Here is an 18,165-nt window from a genome sequence, read left to right as displayed (position 1 = left end):
GATAAATTGTGTAAATTCAACCCGGAGGAGGGTCTGTAACTGTCAGCCAATCAGAGAACACGTCCTTAGACTCACAGCCAATCAGAGAACACGTCCTTAGACTCACAGCCAATCAGAGAACACTTCTTTAAACCCTCATCCAATCACCTCTGCTTAAACCGTTCATAAAATGCACTCTCTCTCCCCTTCATATTGTCATTTGTCATTTCAATTGTCTCTGTGCAGCAGCAGAACCGTCAGCCTCCTCAGCCCCTCCATCTCCTCCTCTTCTCCTCCTCTTCCTTTGTTCTTTAACAGTTTGACTTTGGCTTCACATTTCATAACCACTGACCAAGAATAAGTCTCGGTCGTATTACCCACGATGCAGTTTGGCAGCTCCAGCTCAGGGTGAGAATATTTATAGATAAAGTAGCGACGCCTGAAATAGCGTGTTAGCGTGTTAGCGTGTTAGCGTGTTAGCGTGTTAGCGTGAACATAAACGTGTCTGTATGTTTCTGTATGAGTGACCACTGGAGATCTGCTGTTTCAACACGACGGTAATTAGAGCTTTGCCAAGATTTACCCATAATTCATAGCAACAGTGACTTTGAATTTGAAGTGTTCATGTGGTACGGTGGCCCCGCAGGGACATTCTGTGAGTTTACTCTGAAAAACTGACACTAAAACTGAAATAATATGAGATGGATTTGAACGTAGTTAAACGGCCCATATTACTCTATTTAAAGGCCCATATTACTCTATTTAAAGGGCCCATATTACTCTATTTAAAGGGCCCATATTACTCTATTTAAAGGCCCATATTACACTATTTAAATGGCCCATATTACTCTATTTAAAGGGCCCATATTACTCTATTTAAAGGCCCATATTACTCTATTTAAACGGCCCATATTACTCCATTTAAAGGGCCCATATTACTCTATTTAAAGGGCCCATATTACTCTATTTAAACGGCCCATATTACTCCATTTAAAGGGCCCATATTACTCTATTTAAATGGCCCATATTACTCTATTTAAAGGCCCATATTACTCTATTTAAAGGGCCCATATTACTCTATTTAAAGGCCCATATTACTCTATTTAAAGGCCCATATTACTCTATTTAAATGGCCCATATTACTCTATTTAAACGGCCCATATTACTCTATTTAAACGGCCCATATTACTCTATTTAAAGGGCCCATATTACTCTATTTAAATGGCCCATATTACTCTATTTAAAGGGCCCATATTACTCTATTTAAACGGCCCACATTTAACACACAAACCTGCAGATTTTTAACTGAAAACACTCTGTTCCAACTTGTGATGTCATCATGTGGTGATACAGGAAGTGCTCCACTGTGTTTTTAAACTCCACACACCTTCATTTATAGAATCATCTGGATCATTTCAGTCCTGGAGTTGTCTCTTATCTCGACTGAACTAAAGGTAAAAGTAGGAGGAGTTCACTTGAAAACTACCACTTGATGACATCACAAGGTGGAACGTCGCATTTTGATCTTTGTAGATGTAACAGACTAATAATAAAGTGTGACTCAAACTTGTGTGAATGAAACAAAAACACAACTCCAGGTCTGTTTTTGACGCACAACGACATTATAACACGACTTAAAGCGACAAGTTTCAGTTTTGTGTCATTTTAAACGTTTAAAAAGACGATTTGTGAAAAAAACGAGTGCATCAGATCAATAACAGTCGCCGTGACGTGGTCCTGGCGTGACAGTTGTTGTTGCTACGGCCGGACACGTCTCCCCGGTGACAGTTTGAGGACACGCTAGGCTAACTGACAGCTAATGATGATGCTAGCTGACATCCGCCTGCTCGTCTCTGCGCGTGTGTGTGTTCCGTGTGTGGTTCGTGTGTGTGCGTGCGCGTTCGTGGGGGGTAGCTAACCGATTTGGGCATGCCTGCGGTTGTTTTGCTAAATTAGCGTTAGCAGTGAGTGTCTTATGGGTGACGGGAGATGACCTCATGATGTGGCTCTTTCACCGTCGCAGTTTGGGCTCGGGTTCACTCGGAGGTCACACAAACGTTAAAAAATAAATAAATAAAAAATTAAACGTACATATTTGAATAATTGATCGATATGAAATTGCTAGCATACATAATTTAAACCCATATCTGAAGCGTGGAAATGAAATTGGAAGCAGTAATGATAAAAAAACTTATTTCAGAAACCGCTTAAGAGGAGGTTGTTTACCTTAAAGTGGCAAAACTACGCATTACAACACGCTAGCTAGCTAAATGTGCCTCAAAGCTAACAGTCACTTTTATTTAAATCAGAAAAAAATACAAATAAACAACCTTAAAGTTCAAATTAATTAAAATAAACAGTACACAGTTATTTTAAAATGTTGAATAATTCAGTTTGTGGTGTTGTTTTGATATTTATTATGCCACAAAGTTAGCCTTAGCATTAGCACTAGCATTAGCATTAGCATTAGCATTAGCATTGAGACGCAAACTTGTCTCTTGTGTCTCTGGTGAAGTATTTATTTTATTTGTGTCGTGTTTAAAATGTTGTGAGCTCCCTGTCCACTGTCTGACACTAACCCCCTGACCCCTGACCCCTGACCCCTGACCCGTCCACAGCTCCCTGTCCGCTGCTTCGTTTTTAAACATTTATTCATTTTTAGCAAAACAAAGCAAGTTTATTTGAATTACTTTGTGTACGAATTGCTTTTCAAAGTGTTTCAAAGTGTTTTACAGAACAAGAAACACATTAAAATCACAAAACGACAAAATAAACGGAACATTTAAAGAGAAAAGTGCAGAATAAACCCCCGTCTGTCACTGCAGCTGAACAGAACCGTGTGGATTTAAACGATACTCAGCAAAACCCTGAGAGATACAGTTGGACAGGAGCAGAGAGGCGGCGGGGAGAGTTTGTGCCAACTGGCTCCGTCTAAAAACACAAATATTCGTAGATTTTTGTGGTATTTTAGTTCCAGACAAAATATTTTCATTGGTTTTGACGATGTGGAACATTTTTACCCGAGTACGACCTGAACCTTAAGTCAAATCAAAACCACAGACTGTAAAGAAGTGGAGAGAGTGCGACGTCACCACAGCGTCCGGGTCGACATGAAGCTCAGCGAGGCTAGCGGTTTTAGCGGCTAATTTGAAGCTGAGTATCATAGCAACCGAAGAGCCAATCAGGAGCGAGGATGTTGGTTTGAACTTTGAGAGAGTTTAAACGAGAGAGAAATGTGAGAAAATGTTAACGCCTGTGTGAGAAAAGTGTATAAAGTGTGTGGTGAGGGAAAAAAAGATAAGAAAGAAAGAAAAAGAAAGAAAGAAAATGAAAGAAAGAGAAATAGAAAGAGAAAGAAAGAAAAAAGAAAGAAAGAAAAAGAAAAAAGAAAGAAAGAGAAAAAGGAAGACGAAGGAAGAGTGTTTGAGAAAAGTGTATAAAGTGTGTGGTGAGGAAAAAAAAAGACAAGAAAGAAAGAGAAAAAAGAAAGACAAAGAAAGAAAATGAAAGAAAATGAAAGAAAGAGAAATAGAAGGAAGGAAAAAAGAAAGAATAAGAAAGAAAGAGAAAAAAGAAAAAGAAAATGAAAGAAAGAAAAAGAAAGAGAAAGAAATAAAAAGAAAAAAGAACGAAAGAAAATGAAAGAAAAATAGAAAGAAAGAAAGAATAAAGAAAGAGAAAAAAGAAAATGAAAGAAAGAAAGAAAAAGAAAAAAGAAAGAAAGAAAAAAGAAAGAAAGAAAAAGAGAAAAAGGAAGACGAAGGAAGAGTGTGTGGGAAAAGTGTATAAAGTGTATAAAGTGTGTGGTGAGGGGTTTGACAGACAAAAACACAGAATAATTGTACAAACTAAAGCTGATACTTCACAGATTATTTTTAGATCGTGACCTGCACAATAAACGAAGGATCACTGTTCAGTTTATGATCATCACCGAGTCTTTAAAACGTAACGACACATTTTCGTCAGCTGAGTTGTATTTTGTCCCACGTTTCCCTCCGTCCGCTCCATGTCTCGTGTTCCTTATTAGTTTCTTCAAACCTTCTGCACATCACAATATTTCCGTTCCTCTCCTGACCTCCATTTGTGGCGCTGACTCACAAACCGCAAACAACTGTCGCCTCCCGTTTTAGACGCGCTGTGTATATTTCCAAACGCACCTCAGGGAACGACGACAACAACAGACTCGATTACTCCCACCCCCGACCGAACACAATGCAAGTACGAGGATGAGTATGAGTAGTACACGCAGTATTTTAACATATCTGAGGTTAATCCGCCGTGAAAAGGTCAGTTAGCACAAAACAAACGACTGCGGTAAACGAGCTGGATGTGGAGTCACACGAGTGCGTCCTGTACGTGGGTGGGCTTCTGAAAATAATCATTTTTAAATCACAAAGAGGTAAAGCAACTGTGGAGACGGTTAAACCATAAAGTTCATTGGCGGAACATTTGTTATGTACTGTCCGGGTGGCCCTGTAAACCGGAATATGGAAGGAACCCCAAGAGAATACGCCCCCTAGAGGTCAAAGATGTGCCAGCGACCAGGAGTGGGACTGAAAACTGGAAAAGATCTGTGTGAAAATGATCCTTTAGTGTTTAAGTTGTTCTACTACTACTACTACTACTACTACTACTACTACTACTACTACTACTACTACTACTACTACTACTACTACTATTCTGTGTGTACTTCTGCTACTACTAATACTAATGCAGTACTTGTAAACTTTGCCATCAGTGTCAAGCAAATCAAAACATTTATTCATAAAGTAAACAAAATAATACAAGTGTGTTTAAAGGGCCCATATTACTCTATTTAAAGGGCCCATATTACTCTATTTAAAGGGCCCATATTACTCTATTTAAAGGGCCCATATTACTCTATTTAAAGGGCCCATATTACTCTATTTAAAGGCCCATATTACTCTATTTAAAGGCCCATATTACTCTATTTAAAGGCCCATATTACTCTATTTAAAGGCCCATATTACTCTATTTAAAGGCCCATATTACTCTTTCTTCTGATCTGTTCTAACGTCGTTTCCTCGTCACACACAGACCTGGAGTTGTGTTTTGTTTCATTCTCACATGTTTAACGCACAAACCTGCAGATTTAGGCTGAAAACACTCTGTTCCACCTTGTGATGTCATCGTGTGGTGATACAGGAAGTGCTCCACTGTGTTTTTAAACTCCACACACCTTCATTTCTAGAATCATTTGGATCATTTCAGACGTGGAATTGAACTAAAATCTTGACTGAACTAAAGGTAAAAGGAGCTGTTCACTTTAAAACTACCACTTGATGACATCACAAGGTGGAACGTCGCATTTTGATCTATGTAGATGTTACAGACGAATAATAAAGTGCGACTCAAACATGTGAATGAAACAAAACACGACTCCAGGTCTGTTTTTTGAGGAGTAACGTGACTTAAACCTCACAGGAGTCCATTTTGTGCGATATGGGACTTTTTTCGCGCGTCGATCCAAAAACACGACGGCAGCGTTTTGTTTTCCAGTTGACAAAATCTTACATCTTGTCCATAAATCTTCCGACTCCCTTTTCCCTTTGGCGCTTCGATCCGTCAGAGCGATGCATCAGGCTTAAAACGCCACGCTTTTGGCTAAGACTTTGGCAGTAAAGTAGGTTCATATTTCGTGATGTTGCGCGAGTTAACTCCTCCAAACTCCAAAAGCCCACAAGGAAAATCACTTCAACTTCCAAATTATTCTTGGGAAAATCCGAATGATTAATTTTGGAATCATGTTGCTGTTGCGTTTGTCGCTTTTAGCCAGTTTCCACGCTCGATCTCTCCGTCTTTTTTAATCATTTCTATCTCGTCTTCCTCTTGAAAACAGCTCGCAGCTTCTCCTCGTGTGTTAGCCCAACTCCCGATTAGATCTTTTTTTCGTGGCGGTCACTGCTACAAAACATCTCCTAAATCTCCTTCCTATCAGCGTTCCTCAAAGACGCCTCGACGCTAATCAGAACCAGATCCTAAATGACCTCACTCTCGATGTCAAAGTTCAACCGAAGAGGGAAAGAAAGCTGTGAAGATGTTCAAGATGTCCGGGGAATAATTGGTCAAAAACATGATTTTTAGAGCTGGAAATGTGATGGATTCTTGGCGAGCGCTTGCTAACGTCATGCTAACAGAATGCACGGCTAGCGATTTGCGAGATAGCGATCTGGGACATGGGAGGGTTTAAAAGGACCGTATATATCCGAGCTGTAAAGACGCCACCAAAGACAAACGGACAGGATGGATTCATTACTTATACGAGAGGAAAGACGTACAAAGACACAGATCGGCGCCATTAGCGGATTTTTGTAGCTACGTAATCCCATATATATGACGTTTGCATTAGCGCTGGTTAGCTTAGTGGCTACTTTTGACCATAGCGTGCTCATTACCTGTCCAACCAGAGCTGCACGCTTTGACAAAACTTTACAAAGACGATTAGATCCCGTTTCCCTGATTTCATGCATCGTGATTGACAGGCGCATGAACCAATCAGAGACGAGCATGGTCTGTTTGCGTTAAAAAACAAACATGGCCGCTCACACGTAAAAAAAAAAAAAAAAAAAAAAAAAGACTCCAGTTCTAGATCACAGATGTCACCCACGGCGTTCACTCCAGTCAAGAGAAGCTAGCGGTTATAGCGACGAAATTAGACGACCGTGAGTGTCATAACAACCAAAGAGCCAATCAGGAGCAGGCGCTTAGCAACGCTGTCAATCAAACCTGTTGCTAACGCTAGCGGGAACAACCTCAGGGAAAGAAGGACCTGATTTGTCTGTTATTAATGTTCATATCTTGATTTACAGACACAAAAGTGAAATAAAAACCCCAGGATCATGTAGAGTCGATGGAGCAGGAAGCGCGTCCATGTTCACTTCCTGTTTGACACGCGGCGGCTAGCAGGTTAGCTACGTCCATTTATATAAACAGTCTATGGTGGAAAAGAGTTCTGCAAATGTGCCCAAACCTCCCAAACAGATGTATTATTTCTCTTATTTTGAATTAGTGTGAAGCTGAGAAACAGATTTTGCCGCACAGAATCAAAACGTCCGGGTTTATTACGTCGCCGTCTTTGACCTTTGACCCCACCTGGCCACTCCGAACACTTTGAACACCACGAGAAAGTCATTTTCTACGGCTGCTTCAAATACCACAGCTGTGTTTTTCATCCCGGCACATTTTCATGCGTCGTAAAACACGGCTCCTTCGTCAGCCGGCTACCCGCGGCGCCTGGGGTCAAAGGTCACCGCTGTAACCCTTGCCTCGGTTTATCCTCGCACAGTCCCGCCCGCACGGAGACGCGCTGCCGCATTCCTCTCATTCCACCTTGTTAAAATAAAAGCCTTTTAAACTCTGAGAACATATTTTACGAGCAGACACAAAAACATTTGGACCGGAGACTGGATCCTGCGTCTTTACTTTGTCCCGAGTAAAGTTTCAGATGTCGATCCAGACGACGGCTTTAAGTTTGGGCGAGAAAAAACCCGAGTGCGGAAAGGACACGAATAACAAACATAACTTTTATTTACTACGAGCTCAGAAGTGACAAGAAACTGCCCCGAGAACAAGAGAAATATAAACACGTTTGGATTGGAGTGTTTGCGGCATCTGTCAGCGCGGATATAATGGAGCGAAGTGAGTTTGGACGGAGGCTGTGCGGCGCCGACGATCGCACAGAATCTAAGACACGGAACAGAGAAACACGGAACCACCTGCTCCGAGCCAGGAAGGCAATCTGACATTTATTTACTCCACTGAGTTTGGGAAAAAATCAAATATTAAGAGTTCAAAGGCGTCACAGAGGCTAATCGGCTACGTGCTAATGATACACAGCTACATGTTAATTGGCTACATGCTAATCAGCTACATGCTACTGTGGGGAAGCCGGCCCGAAGTGATCAAACAGGAGGCAGACTCAAAAGACGTCCCATCAGACAAAATGTATTATCTGCATAGTGGTCCCAAGTGAACACAAAAAATAATACATATTTACAAAAACTAACGGTGCTCAACAAAAACTAAGGAAAAAAGCCACATGTGCCCTGGCTCTGTCTCATTAGCTCTGCTCAAATACTCTCCTGCACCTGAAGCTCCTCCCCCGGTTTACTCCATCTTTTCTCCAGGTGCTGTGTAACATTTGCATTTCCTTCAATATAAAACCATCTCTCTCTTTACTAAAGTGTTTAATAAAATAAACTATAAACACTTATATCATTGAAACAAAAATACTAAAGACACAAACACAAAGAAATAAACAAACTTAAACCAGTTTCCCCTCCACATGGTCCGGCCCAAGACCACACCCAAGTCTATAAAATGGCCGACATAGGCCACGCCCCCTCTTCGTTTGGACCATGTGGAGATGCAGGTAAGAGGATTAATGTATTGAACTGAATTGACACATTTAACTAAATAAAATATGTTTAAACTCACTAGTGTGGGTGATTTAACTGATTGAAAACTAAACTAAACAAACCCGGGACAGTTTTATTTAGTTTAGAATTGAAAAAATGAACAGACGTGTACAAACAAAATTATAGTAATATTAAAAAAGGACAAAGGCCCCACTTTGTCACAACTACCCAGCTACATGCTAATCAGCTGCATGCTAATCAGCTACATGCTAATCAGCTACATGCTAGTCAGCTGCATGCTAATCAGCTACATGCTAATCAGCTACATGCTAATCAGCTACGTGCTAATCAGCTACATGCTAATCAGCTACATGCTAATCAGCTACATGCTAGTCAGCTGCATGCTAATCAGCTACATGCTAATCAGCTACATGCTAGTCAGCTACATGCTAGTCAGCTACATGCTAATCAGCTACGTGCTAATCAGCTACGTGCTAATCAGCTACATGCTAATCAGCTACATGCTAATCAGCTACATGCTACTGTGGGGAAGTGATCAAACAGGAGGCAGACTCAAAAGACGTCCCATCAGACAAAATGTATTATCAGCATAGTGGTCCCAAGTGAACACAAAAAATTATACATATTTACAAAAACTAACGGTGCTCAACAAAAACTAAGGAAAAAGCCACATGTGCCCTGGCTCTGTCTCATTAGCTCTGCTCAAATACTCTCCTGCACCTGAAGCTCCTCCCCCGGTTTACTCCATCTTTTCTCCAGGTGTTGTGTAACATTTGCATTTCCTTCAATATAAAACCATCTCTCTCTTTACTAAAGTGTTTAACAAAATAAACTATAAACACTTATATCATTGAAACAAAAATACATAAAACATTAACACAAAGAAATAAACAAACTTAAACCAGTTTTCCCTCCACATGGTCCGGCCCAAGACCACACCCAAGTCTATAAAATGGCCGACATAGGCCACGCCCCCTCTTTGTTTGGACCATGTGGAGATGCAGGTAAGAGGATTAATGTATTGAACTGAATTGACACATTTAACTAAATAGAATATGTTTAAACTCACTAGTGTGGGTGATTTAACTGACTGAAAACTAAACAAAACAAACCCGGGACAGTTTTATTTAGTTTAGAATTGAAAAAATGAACAGACGTGTACAAACCAAATTATAGAACTATTAAAAAACGACAGGCCCACTTTGTCACAACTACCCAGCTACATGCTAATCAGCTACATGCTACCCAGTTATGTGCTAAAGATACCCAGCTGAATGTTAATTGGCTATGTGCTAATCAGCTACGTGCTAATCAGTTACATGCTACCCAGCTACATACTACCTAGCTACGCGCTAACCAGCTACGTGTTACCTAGCTATGTGCTAATGATACACAGCTACATGTTAATCGACTATGTGCTACCCAGCTACATACAACCCAGCTACGTACTAGTTGGCTACGTGCTAATCAGCTACGTGCTACCCATCTACGTGCTACCCAGCTACATGCTAATGATACCCAGCTACATGTTAATCGGCTATGTGCTAATCAGCTACATGCCACCCAGTTATGTGCTACCGAGCTACACACTAATCAGCTACGTGCTAATAATACCCAGCTACATGCTAATCAACTATGTGCTACCAAGCTACATTCTAATTGGCTATGTGCTAGTTCACTATATGCTAACAAGCTACATGCTAACCAGCTCTGTGCTAACTAATGTCCATAACGTGGTTGTTTTAAGTCCAAAAAGGCCGTTTAAAATGCAAAATTCCGTGAAATGTTTTAATAACTTAACTTGTTCATTTTATTAAGTCATTTTAGATCAGGTGTGTCAAACTCATTTTCACCGAGGGCCACATCAACAAAATGGTCGCTCTCAAAGGGCCAGATGTGACTAACATAAATGTCACTATGTTTTAATCTTGTTAATTAACCGTTTCTATATTTATTACTTATTCAAGTTACAAATATTACATATGGATTTACATAGACATGAAAAAAAAAAGTCTGTTTAACTGTGTATCTCCTGATAAACTGACATTTTAATTTACTTTGTCGTGGGCCACATAAAATGACCTGGCGGGCCGCATTTGGCCCACGGGCCTTGAGTTTGACAAATGTGTTTTAGATGAATATTATGATTTAAAAAGTGTAAATTATAACAGAATGATCCACAGAGATGAGAACCATAGAGACACAAGCTCAGTTGGGCTGTTTTGACGCCAGACTGTGAAACAAAGACGACAAAACCGTCACATCTCCACGGAGACAAATAGATGACGTCGCTCCTTCCACACAAAATCTCCCATAATGCACCTCTTCAGCGCTTTCTGCAGAACACCGGGGCTAATTTAATGTGTCACTGATACTTAAATAATTGAGAAAATCTGCTGTTTGTTCCTGAGCCCTGTTTAAAAACCTCTTTTCCACAAACATAACCAACGCTCCCACCGCAGAATAAAAGACCCCCGCCATTTTGTTCCGGCTGCTAAACGTGCGTACCGTTTTAAACCGTTCAGACTTCACCGGGGGCCAGACGGCGACGAGTGCGTGAAGGTGACACTAAAAGGACGTCGTTATAATGGAGGTATTTTCAGACGCGGCTAATGCTCCTCACTCGAGCTTAAGAGAGTTTCTGGATCATCTCCACTGGAAAAATCTATAAATACATCACCATAAAAGTGTTTGGAAAGTCGGAGCGTTTGGCCGTCCGCCGCCAAGGGAACCACCAGGATGGAAACGCTCCAACTGTCCCCGCCGAGTTGCCGTAGGAGTTTTTTTTTTGGGGGGAGATGAAAGCGCCGGACGCCATTTTGTACCTGAAGTGTACGAATACAAACTGGACAATTTTGTGTTTTTTGTGTGTTTTTTTTTTAAAGTTCACTATGTAACTTTTCTTGACGAGGCTCCATCAGCTGCTCGAGACATCGCTTTACCCAGAATGTTCCGCAATAGGGCATTACACTAATCTAATCTAATCTAATCTATCTTGCATTTATTTTTTACTGCAAAAAAGAAAAAAAAACAAACACATTCTCACGATGAGCGGGTCTCTTTTCCGCAGATCTGACTTGTATCTTGGCCCAGTTGTGTCGGCTAATGTCTCCATGGTGATATAAAAGTTTAATGCCGTGTTAAAAAACATTCCAAGCAAAACGAGCAGACGGTAGGGCCCCCGTTAAAAAATATTACACAGTAGAGCTTTAAAGTTTGGTGGAAATTGGTTTGTCCGTTTTGTGACGTCAAATTTTTTATACGTCCAAATTTTACCAATGCAGAAAAAATGAATTTATTATTTTATTTTTACTACTTTCTCCATTTTATAAACACACAGAAGACATCAAATACTGTATAAAGTAAAATATATGGCATTATGTAGTTTAAAAAAAGGTAAAAATAGAAAAATTATATATATATGTTTTTTTATTTTTTATATTCAAACCCTAAACGTCGTCTCCTTTGTCAAAAAACATTTAATTCAATTCAGTTTTATTTATAGCACATTTAAAACACAACTTATGCTGCACAAAGCAAAAACAACAATAAAACACCTGTATAACACTCTGTTCCACCTTGTGATGTCATCATGTGGCGATACAGGAAGTGCTCCTCTGTGTTTTTAAACTCCACACACCTTCATTTATAGAATCATTTGGATCATTTCAGTCCTGGAGTTGTCTCTTATATCAACTGAACTAAAGGTAAAAGGGGATTATAACTTGAAATCTACCACTTGATGACATCACGAGGTGGAACAGAGCGTTTTGAGCTTTGTAGATGTAACAGACTCATAATAAATGAAACAAAACACGACTCCAGGTCTGTTTTTTGACGCGTTAACGACATTAGATCTTGACTAAACGCTCACATTAGTCCATTTTGTTTCATGCAGCAGCTTTAAAGTCACATTCGCTCTAATTCACAAAACCACACGTGTTTGGATCGTCCCGTTACGTCAGCGTTGCCAGGAGCTGACTAACGATGGAAACTCCCCGTCCCAGTAGCCGGTTCCATCTTCCCGTTGTCTCTTTTCCAAAATTCCTCGCCCTCGTTCTGTCTCATCCGGGTCCAAACACCACGGAACGCATTCTGGACGAGCTCAAACCGCCGCGTTACGTCGCCAAACGGCTCCGAGCTGACCGGAGCTGACACATCCACACATCCGCGGCGTCTCAGAACACACACAACGCTCGGGGCGGGTGACATCACACGCCGCCGCCGCCGAAATGTCAAGACCTCAGCGAGTGACTTCTTTCAAAAGGACACGGGAAAAGGGTCAACGGACGTAAACAACTGGGACACGACAAAGACGCTATGACCGAAAACACTTTATTTAACAGATATTCCCAAAATCAATGTGTCAAACTCAAGGCCCGTGGGCCAAATGCGGCACGCCATGTCATTTTATGTGGCCGCGACAAGGTAAATTAAAAGGTTTGACTGTCTTAATATATCAGTTTATCGGGATACACACAGTTACAGTTATTTTTTCATATCTGCGCAAATCCATGTCCAATATTTGTAACTTGAATAAGTAACAAATATAGAAACAGTTAATTAACAAGATTGAGAGCAGCCATTTTGTTTATGTGGCCCTCTGTGAAAATTAAAATTAAAATTTGACACCCGTTTTGTTTTTGCATAAAAGTTACTCAAAAGTACATCGTTTTTATATTTTTCTTCTACTTAAACCGGTATTACACACTTATTTAATGCGTTGAAAGAAAAATAAGGATGGACAGAGTAAAATAGATGTAGTTGTGTGAAAAAAGGTAAAAGTACAAACTGATATTTCCTTTAACATGATTTTTGTGGCTAAAAAGAGAAAAAAAAGTCTAGACGAGCTGTAATGGTCTATAAGGAGCTAAGTCTTATTCATAGACTGTATAAACATATAAACAGACTTAGCTAACATGCTAACCCCCGCTAAGTCTCTTCTGATTGGCTCTTTGGTTGCTATGATACTCGAGGTCGGCTGGTTTTATATGAGAAAAAATATATTTAAACTGCATTTCTCCCGGAGGAGTTGTTTTCCGGGCCCTGGAGGAGACGTGGGACACGCTGGAGGGACTGTGTGTCTCTATGGGAATGTTTGGGATCACATTAGAGGAGCTGGAGGAAGTGTCTGGGGTGGGGGAAGTCTGAGAGTCAAGACTTAAACTAGACCAGCCCTGGATAAAGCGGAAGAAAATGGATGGAAGGATGGAAAAGATATATTTGAAGGAGTAATTTTAAGTCATTTTAAAGTAAATCTACGTCTGAAAAGCTGAAAAACTTTTATTACTTTAATTTATTTTATCTTTGGTAATGTGGACTCCATGCCAAAAATGTAAAATTCTAAATACGTGCTAGCTGAAAGTTTACATTTTAAGTAGATAGAACGTAAAATCCTTAACTTCCTATCAACTTAATATAAAAAGAAAAAATACACATTAAATTTACTGTATTTTTCGAACTAACTTATACTCAGGAGCGACTTATATGTGAAATATATGTTTATTTCTTCATTATTATTCATTGTTTTTGCGACTTATACTCAGGAGCGACTTATAGTCCAGAAAATACGATATTTAAACTCCATATATTTAAGTCAAATCCACTCATTTTGAAAGATATTTGAAGTTAAGTCATTTTAATTCCTCTTTGGTGACGTGAACTCCACACAGAAAGTTCTAAATACGTGTTAGCCGAAAGGTTATGCTAGTTGAAAGTATAAATATTAAGCAGATGGAACTTAAAACCTTCAACTTAACCCTAAAAAGTCCTGTCCAGAGGTGCGACTTATACTCAGATGCGATTTATTTGTTTATTTCTTTATTATTTTGCATTTTTGGCTGGTGCGACTTATACTCAGGAGCGACTTATAGTCCAGAAAACACAGTATATTTAAACTATATTTATTTATAAGTTACATTTTTAACTCCTCCTCTTTGCTAACGTCAACTCTACACAAAACGTTCTAAACACGTGTGAATAAAAATCCTTCAGTACAAATGAAAACCTGCTCATTCGATTGATTTAAAGTCGGTGTATTTTGTATTTCGTGCTTTTATCCGTCGAGTTCACACTTTTCTTCTTCCAAAGTCTTGTCCGACACGGCGCTCGCTCCTCCAGGGCGAAATGTGAAGGATTATGTGGGATCCAGCCTCCGACGAGAACGTTCTGAACCTCGTCTTGTAATTATTAAAACTGTGAGGTCGGATGGAAATACCTCCACAGACGGAGCTTTAGAGGGTGGTGTTTTTAAGCCTGATATTAAACAGTGATGTTCTGATCAAAGTTGTCCTCGCTGGTGTGGGCGGGGAAACGGCTGACGTGCTTCTTGGAGATTAATTTAAGCTGCTTTTTCAGGAGGGACTCGTCAAAAAAACAGCAGGGAGGGGGCGGCGGGCTTCGCTGGGGGCGGGGTGAAGGTGGAGGAGACAGGTGGGGGTGGAGAGCTCAGGGAGACATTAAAAAGTTTGCAAAGGAAAAAGCGGAGGAGGGAAGTCGAGGCGAAGTTTGAACAGATTCTAGGCGATACGTTTAATGTAAAGTCTTGGAGATATAGGAGCGGACGCTTAGCAACTCTGTCAATCAAACCTGTTGCTAACGCTAACAGGAGCGACCTCGGGGAAAGAAGGACCTGATTTGTCTGTTATTAATGTTCAGATCTTGATTTACAGACACAATAGTGAAATAAAAACCCCAGGATCATGTAGAGGGTTAATACGAACATTTAAGACCAGAATGAAAATGAAATGAAAAAACACAAAAAAAAACCCAACTCAAAATAACAAAACAAACAAAAAAAAAAATTTAAAATAACTACCATATAAACCAACAAAAAAAAAACTCAAAATAAAAAAGACACAACTCAAAATAACTAAAAAAAAACTAACAAAAAAATCTAAATAACAAAAAAAAATTAAGAAAATAAACTAAAAAAAAAACTTAAAAAACAATTTCAAAATAACTAAAAGAAATTATAATAAAACCAACAACAAAAAAACTCAAAATAAAAAAGACACAACTCAAAATAACTAAAAAAAAAAACAAACCAAAAAAATCTAAATAACAAAAAAAAAAAAAAAAAAATTAAGAAAACTAAAAAAAAAACAAAAACCTTAAAAAAATATTTAAAAAATCTAAATAACTAAAAAAAAAAGAATCCCAGGATCATGTAGAGGGTTAATACGAACATTTAACACAGTTTTTCAATAGAAAGTGAATTGGAGTCGATGGAGCAGGAAGTGCGCACATGATCACTTCCTGTTTAGAGCGCAGCGGCTAGCAGGTTAGCTACGTCCATTCATGTAAACAGTCTATGGTCGCATCTCGAACCAGAACCAAACATTTCTCTGCGATGTGAAACGAAGAAGCTGATTGGTCGCCCAACGCTTTGAACAAAATCATTTTTCTCAGCTCAGGTTGGTGCTTCTGGATAAATGTTTTTTCAGTCCCTTGTGTTTTCTTTTTCCTTTCTTTTTTCCGCTCTACATGATCCTGGGGTTTTTATTTCACTATTGTGTCTGTAAATCAAGACATGAACATTAATAATAGACAAATCAGGCGTTGTCTTTCCCCGACGTCGCTCCCGTTAGCGTTAGCAACAGGTTTGATTGACAGCATTGTAGTCTATGGCCTTTAAAGCAGCCATTTTGTTGTTGTGAACTCAAATTCATCTGACATCCTGGTGTTTTACGACTTTTTTTGCTTTCAATAACTCTCTAACTTTTCTGGGAGGCTGTATCCATGGACACGTTATCGCCTTACCTTGGAATATCCCACAATACAGCATTAAATCCAGCTTCTATTTGAATTACAGGTGTTTTTATTGAACCAAAACAGCTTTTATTACTATTTTTATTGTGATCCGACCTAGAACTTGGCTTTTCAAAGGAGATAAATCGATTTATTTCGATTTTTTGTGGCTTGGGAGCAATTTGGGGTCGCATCGGAGGAGGTGTCTGGGGTGAGGGAAGTCTCGGGGAGTTGTGGATAAGCGGAGGAAAATGGGAAAATGTATTGTGGAAGTTTCTAGCTGAGTAGCATCTCCACGGAGACAAGAAACTGGTGGATTCTTCTGTAGAAAAGTGGACATTTGAGCGACTGTCGGCCATTTTGTAAAACATAAAATGAGAATAAAATAAAAACAATCTGTGAGCGCAGGACAGAACCGCTTTTGGATCACGACCGAACATAAAATCCCCTCAAAATTAAAACTTTTCCCGAAGCTAAAAACCAAGAAATTAGCTGCAGCTCAGGTCCTTCCTCCCAGATCTCGCCTTAATGACACAGGAAGTGCAACGTTAGCTTGTTGTTTTAGCCTCTCCGTACAGCTGAAAGGATCAAGGCCCGAGAGCAAACGCCGGCGCGCAGATCCGACGCAGCCTCTCCAGCCTCACACAAAAAACATCTGACCGCTCAAGCCCCCGCCCCTCCGCCCGCCTCTGCCGCGCTCTGATTGGCTCGTGGGCGGATTTGAATATGTGGGGGAGGGGCTTTGTGAGCGGAGTGCACGGAGGAGGGGAGGGGACTATCTCTCTGCTCCTCGCTCCGCCGGGTCAGAATGGAAAAGCTTGCACACAGTCGGGGCAGTGAACATGTCAGGGGAGGTGATGGTGCAGCAGGGTCCGAGTTAGCAGCTTTTTTTTTGTGGTTTCCTAGCTCCTCGTTCCCTTCCTCGCTTCCTACACACTTTGGGAAATAATCAGGACGCAGCCAAAGATAGCGCCTGCGTCTCCTGACCTGTTCTCTCCTCTTTTTTTCACTTTGTTTGTGGATGATGGGATTTTAATCATGTGGAAGGTAAGATCCACGGAGCGGCTGCGTGTTGTGGTTGTGCTGCTTTACACACACATGACCTACTTGTTTTGTTTCATTTGGAATCTGTTTCATAGTTTCTTGAAGCGGGAGCAAAGGGGATTCCCAAAAATTCCACCCCAAAAAAAATGTAAAGTTGCGATGCGTCGGATCACTCCTGGTATGATAATGATAGCTTCCAAACCAGTGACATTTGCTCCACCAAAACCCAAACTTTTCACGTTTCAAGCAGCGAATCGTTCAAATCGTGGCCGACGTTTTAGTTTTATGAGATTTTATTGTCAGTGTTTGTACAAGTTTGTTATGGCAACTGTTCTAATGGTTAAGTTTTGCAAATCCAAATCTGCAAATTGATTTAAATATGCAAATGTGTGTCAGGGGGCGGGGCTAGGTTGTGCGTTTGGTGTGACCCAATTTCTACAATCAGTTTTTTTTTTTAGAAAGATCTAGAAACAAACAGATTAAAAAGCTTCAGCCTTTGAGCCAGAATGAACACGTCAAAACTCAAAAACTCAAATGCTAGAGTTGGAATTTTGGCGTTTGCTGAATCTTCTTCTTCTTTAAACCCGTTTATTCCAGGAACTATCTCGTCTGTGAGCTTCATTTTGCACGTTTGAGCATCAGCGTCGTGCCCAGAGGTCAGACCGTCCCGTTTCAGCTGCGTTTCCTGTCTGCTCATGCGTGTTTTTGTGCGTGTTATGAGCTCGTCCGTGCTGCATCTGCGCTGAGGCATGTGTGAGGCAGGAGGCTAACGCTAACGCCCGCCGCTCTGCCTGATCCGTGTCACCTGCCAGAGGTCAAAGGGCGCGAGGAAATCCTGGTCCCACGTTACAACTAGAGGAAACAATACGAGAGGAGCTGGCTCACGGCTCTGAGGAGGAGGAGGAGGAGGAGGAAGTCGTTGTAATGTCATTGTTGTGTGGAGCTGGGAGTACAAGTTTATTTTGTGTGTTATGTCATCGAGCTGGACCGGGCG

At 40.4% G+C, this 18,165-nt stretch overlaps 1 protein-coding gene across 2 annotated transcripts in view; it reads left to right on the top strand.

Annotated features, from left to right (window-relative positions):
• Window positions 1-18,165, top strand: part of LOC117383973 (E3 ubiquitin-protein ligase Midline-1-like) — an 85,234-nt gene that overhangs the window by 13,084 nt on the left and 53,985 nt on the right. The window contains exon 1 of one of the 2 annotated variants that reach the window (XM_033981234.2): window positions 16,989-17,174. The exons of the other annotated variant lie outside the window; for it this stretch is intronic. The gene's annotated coding sequence lies outside the window, so the exon portion shown is untranslated. Of the gene's footprint in view, window positions 1-16,988; window positions 17,175-18,165 lie in introns of those variants that run through there. 2 annotated transcript variants of the gene reach the window in all.

The sequence above is a fragment of the Periophthalmus magnuspinnatus genome, chromosome 2, assembly GCF_009829125.3.
Source record: "Periophthalmus magnuspinnatus isolate fPerMag1 chromosome 2, fPerMag1.2.pri, whole genome shotgun sequence".
Classification (NCBI taxonomy): domain Eukaryota; kingdom Metazoa; phylum Chordata; class Actinopteri; order Gobiiformes; family Gobiidae; genus Periophthalmus; species Periophthalmus magnuspinnatus.
This window is presented reverse-complemented; position numbering and strand designations above follow the sequence as displayed.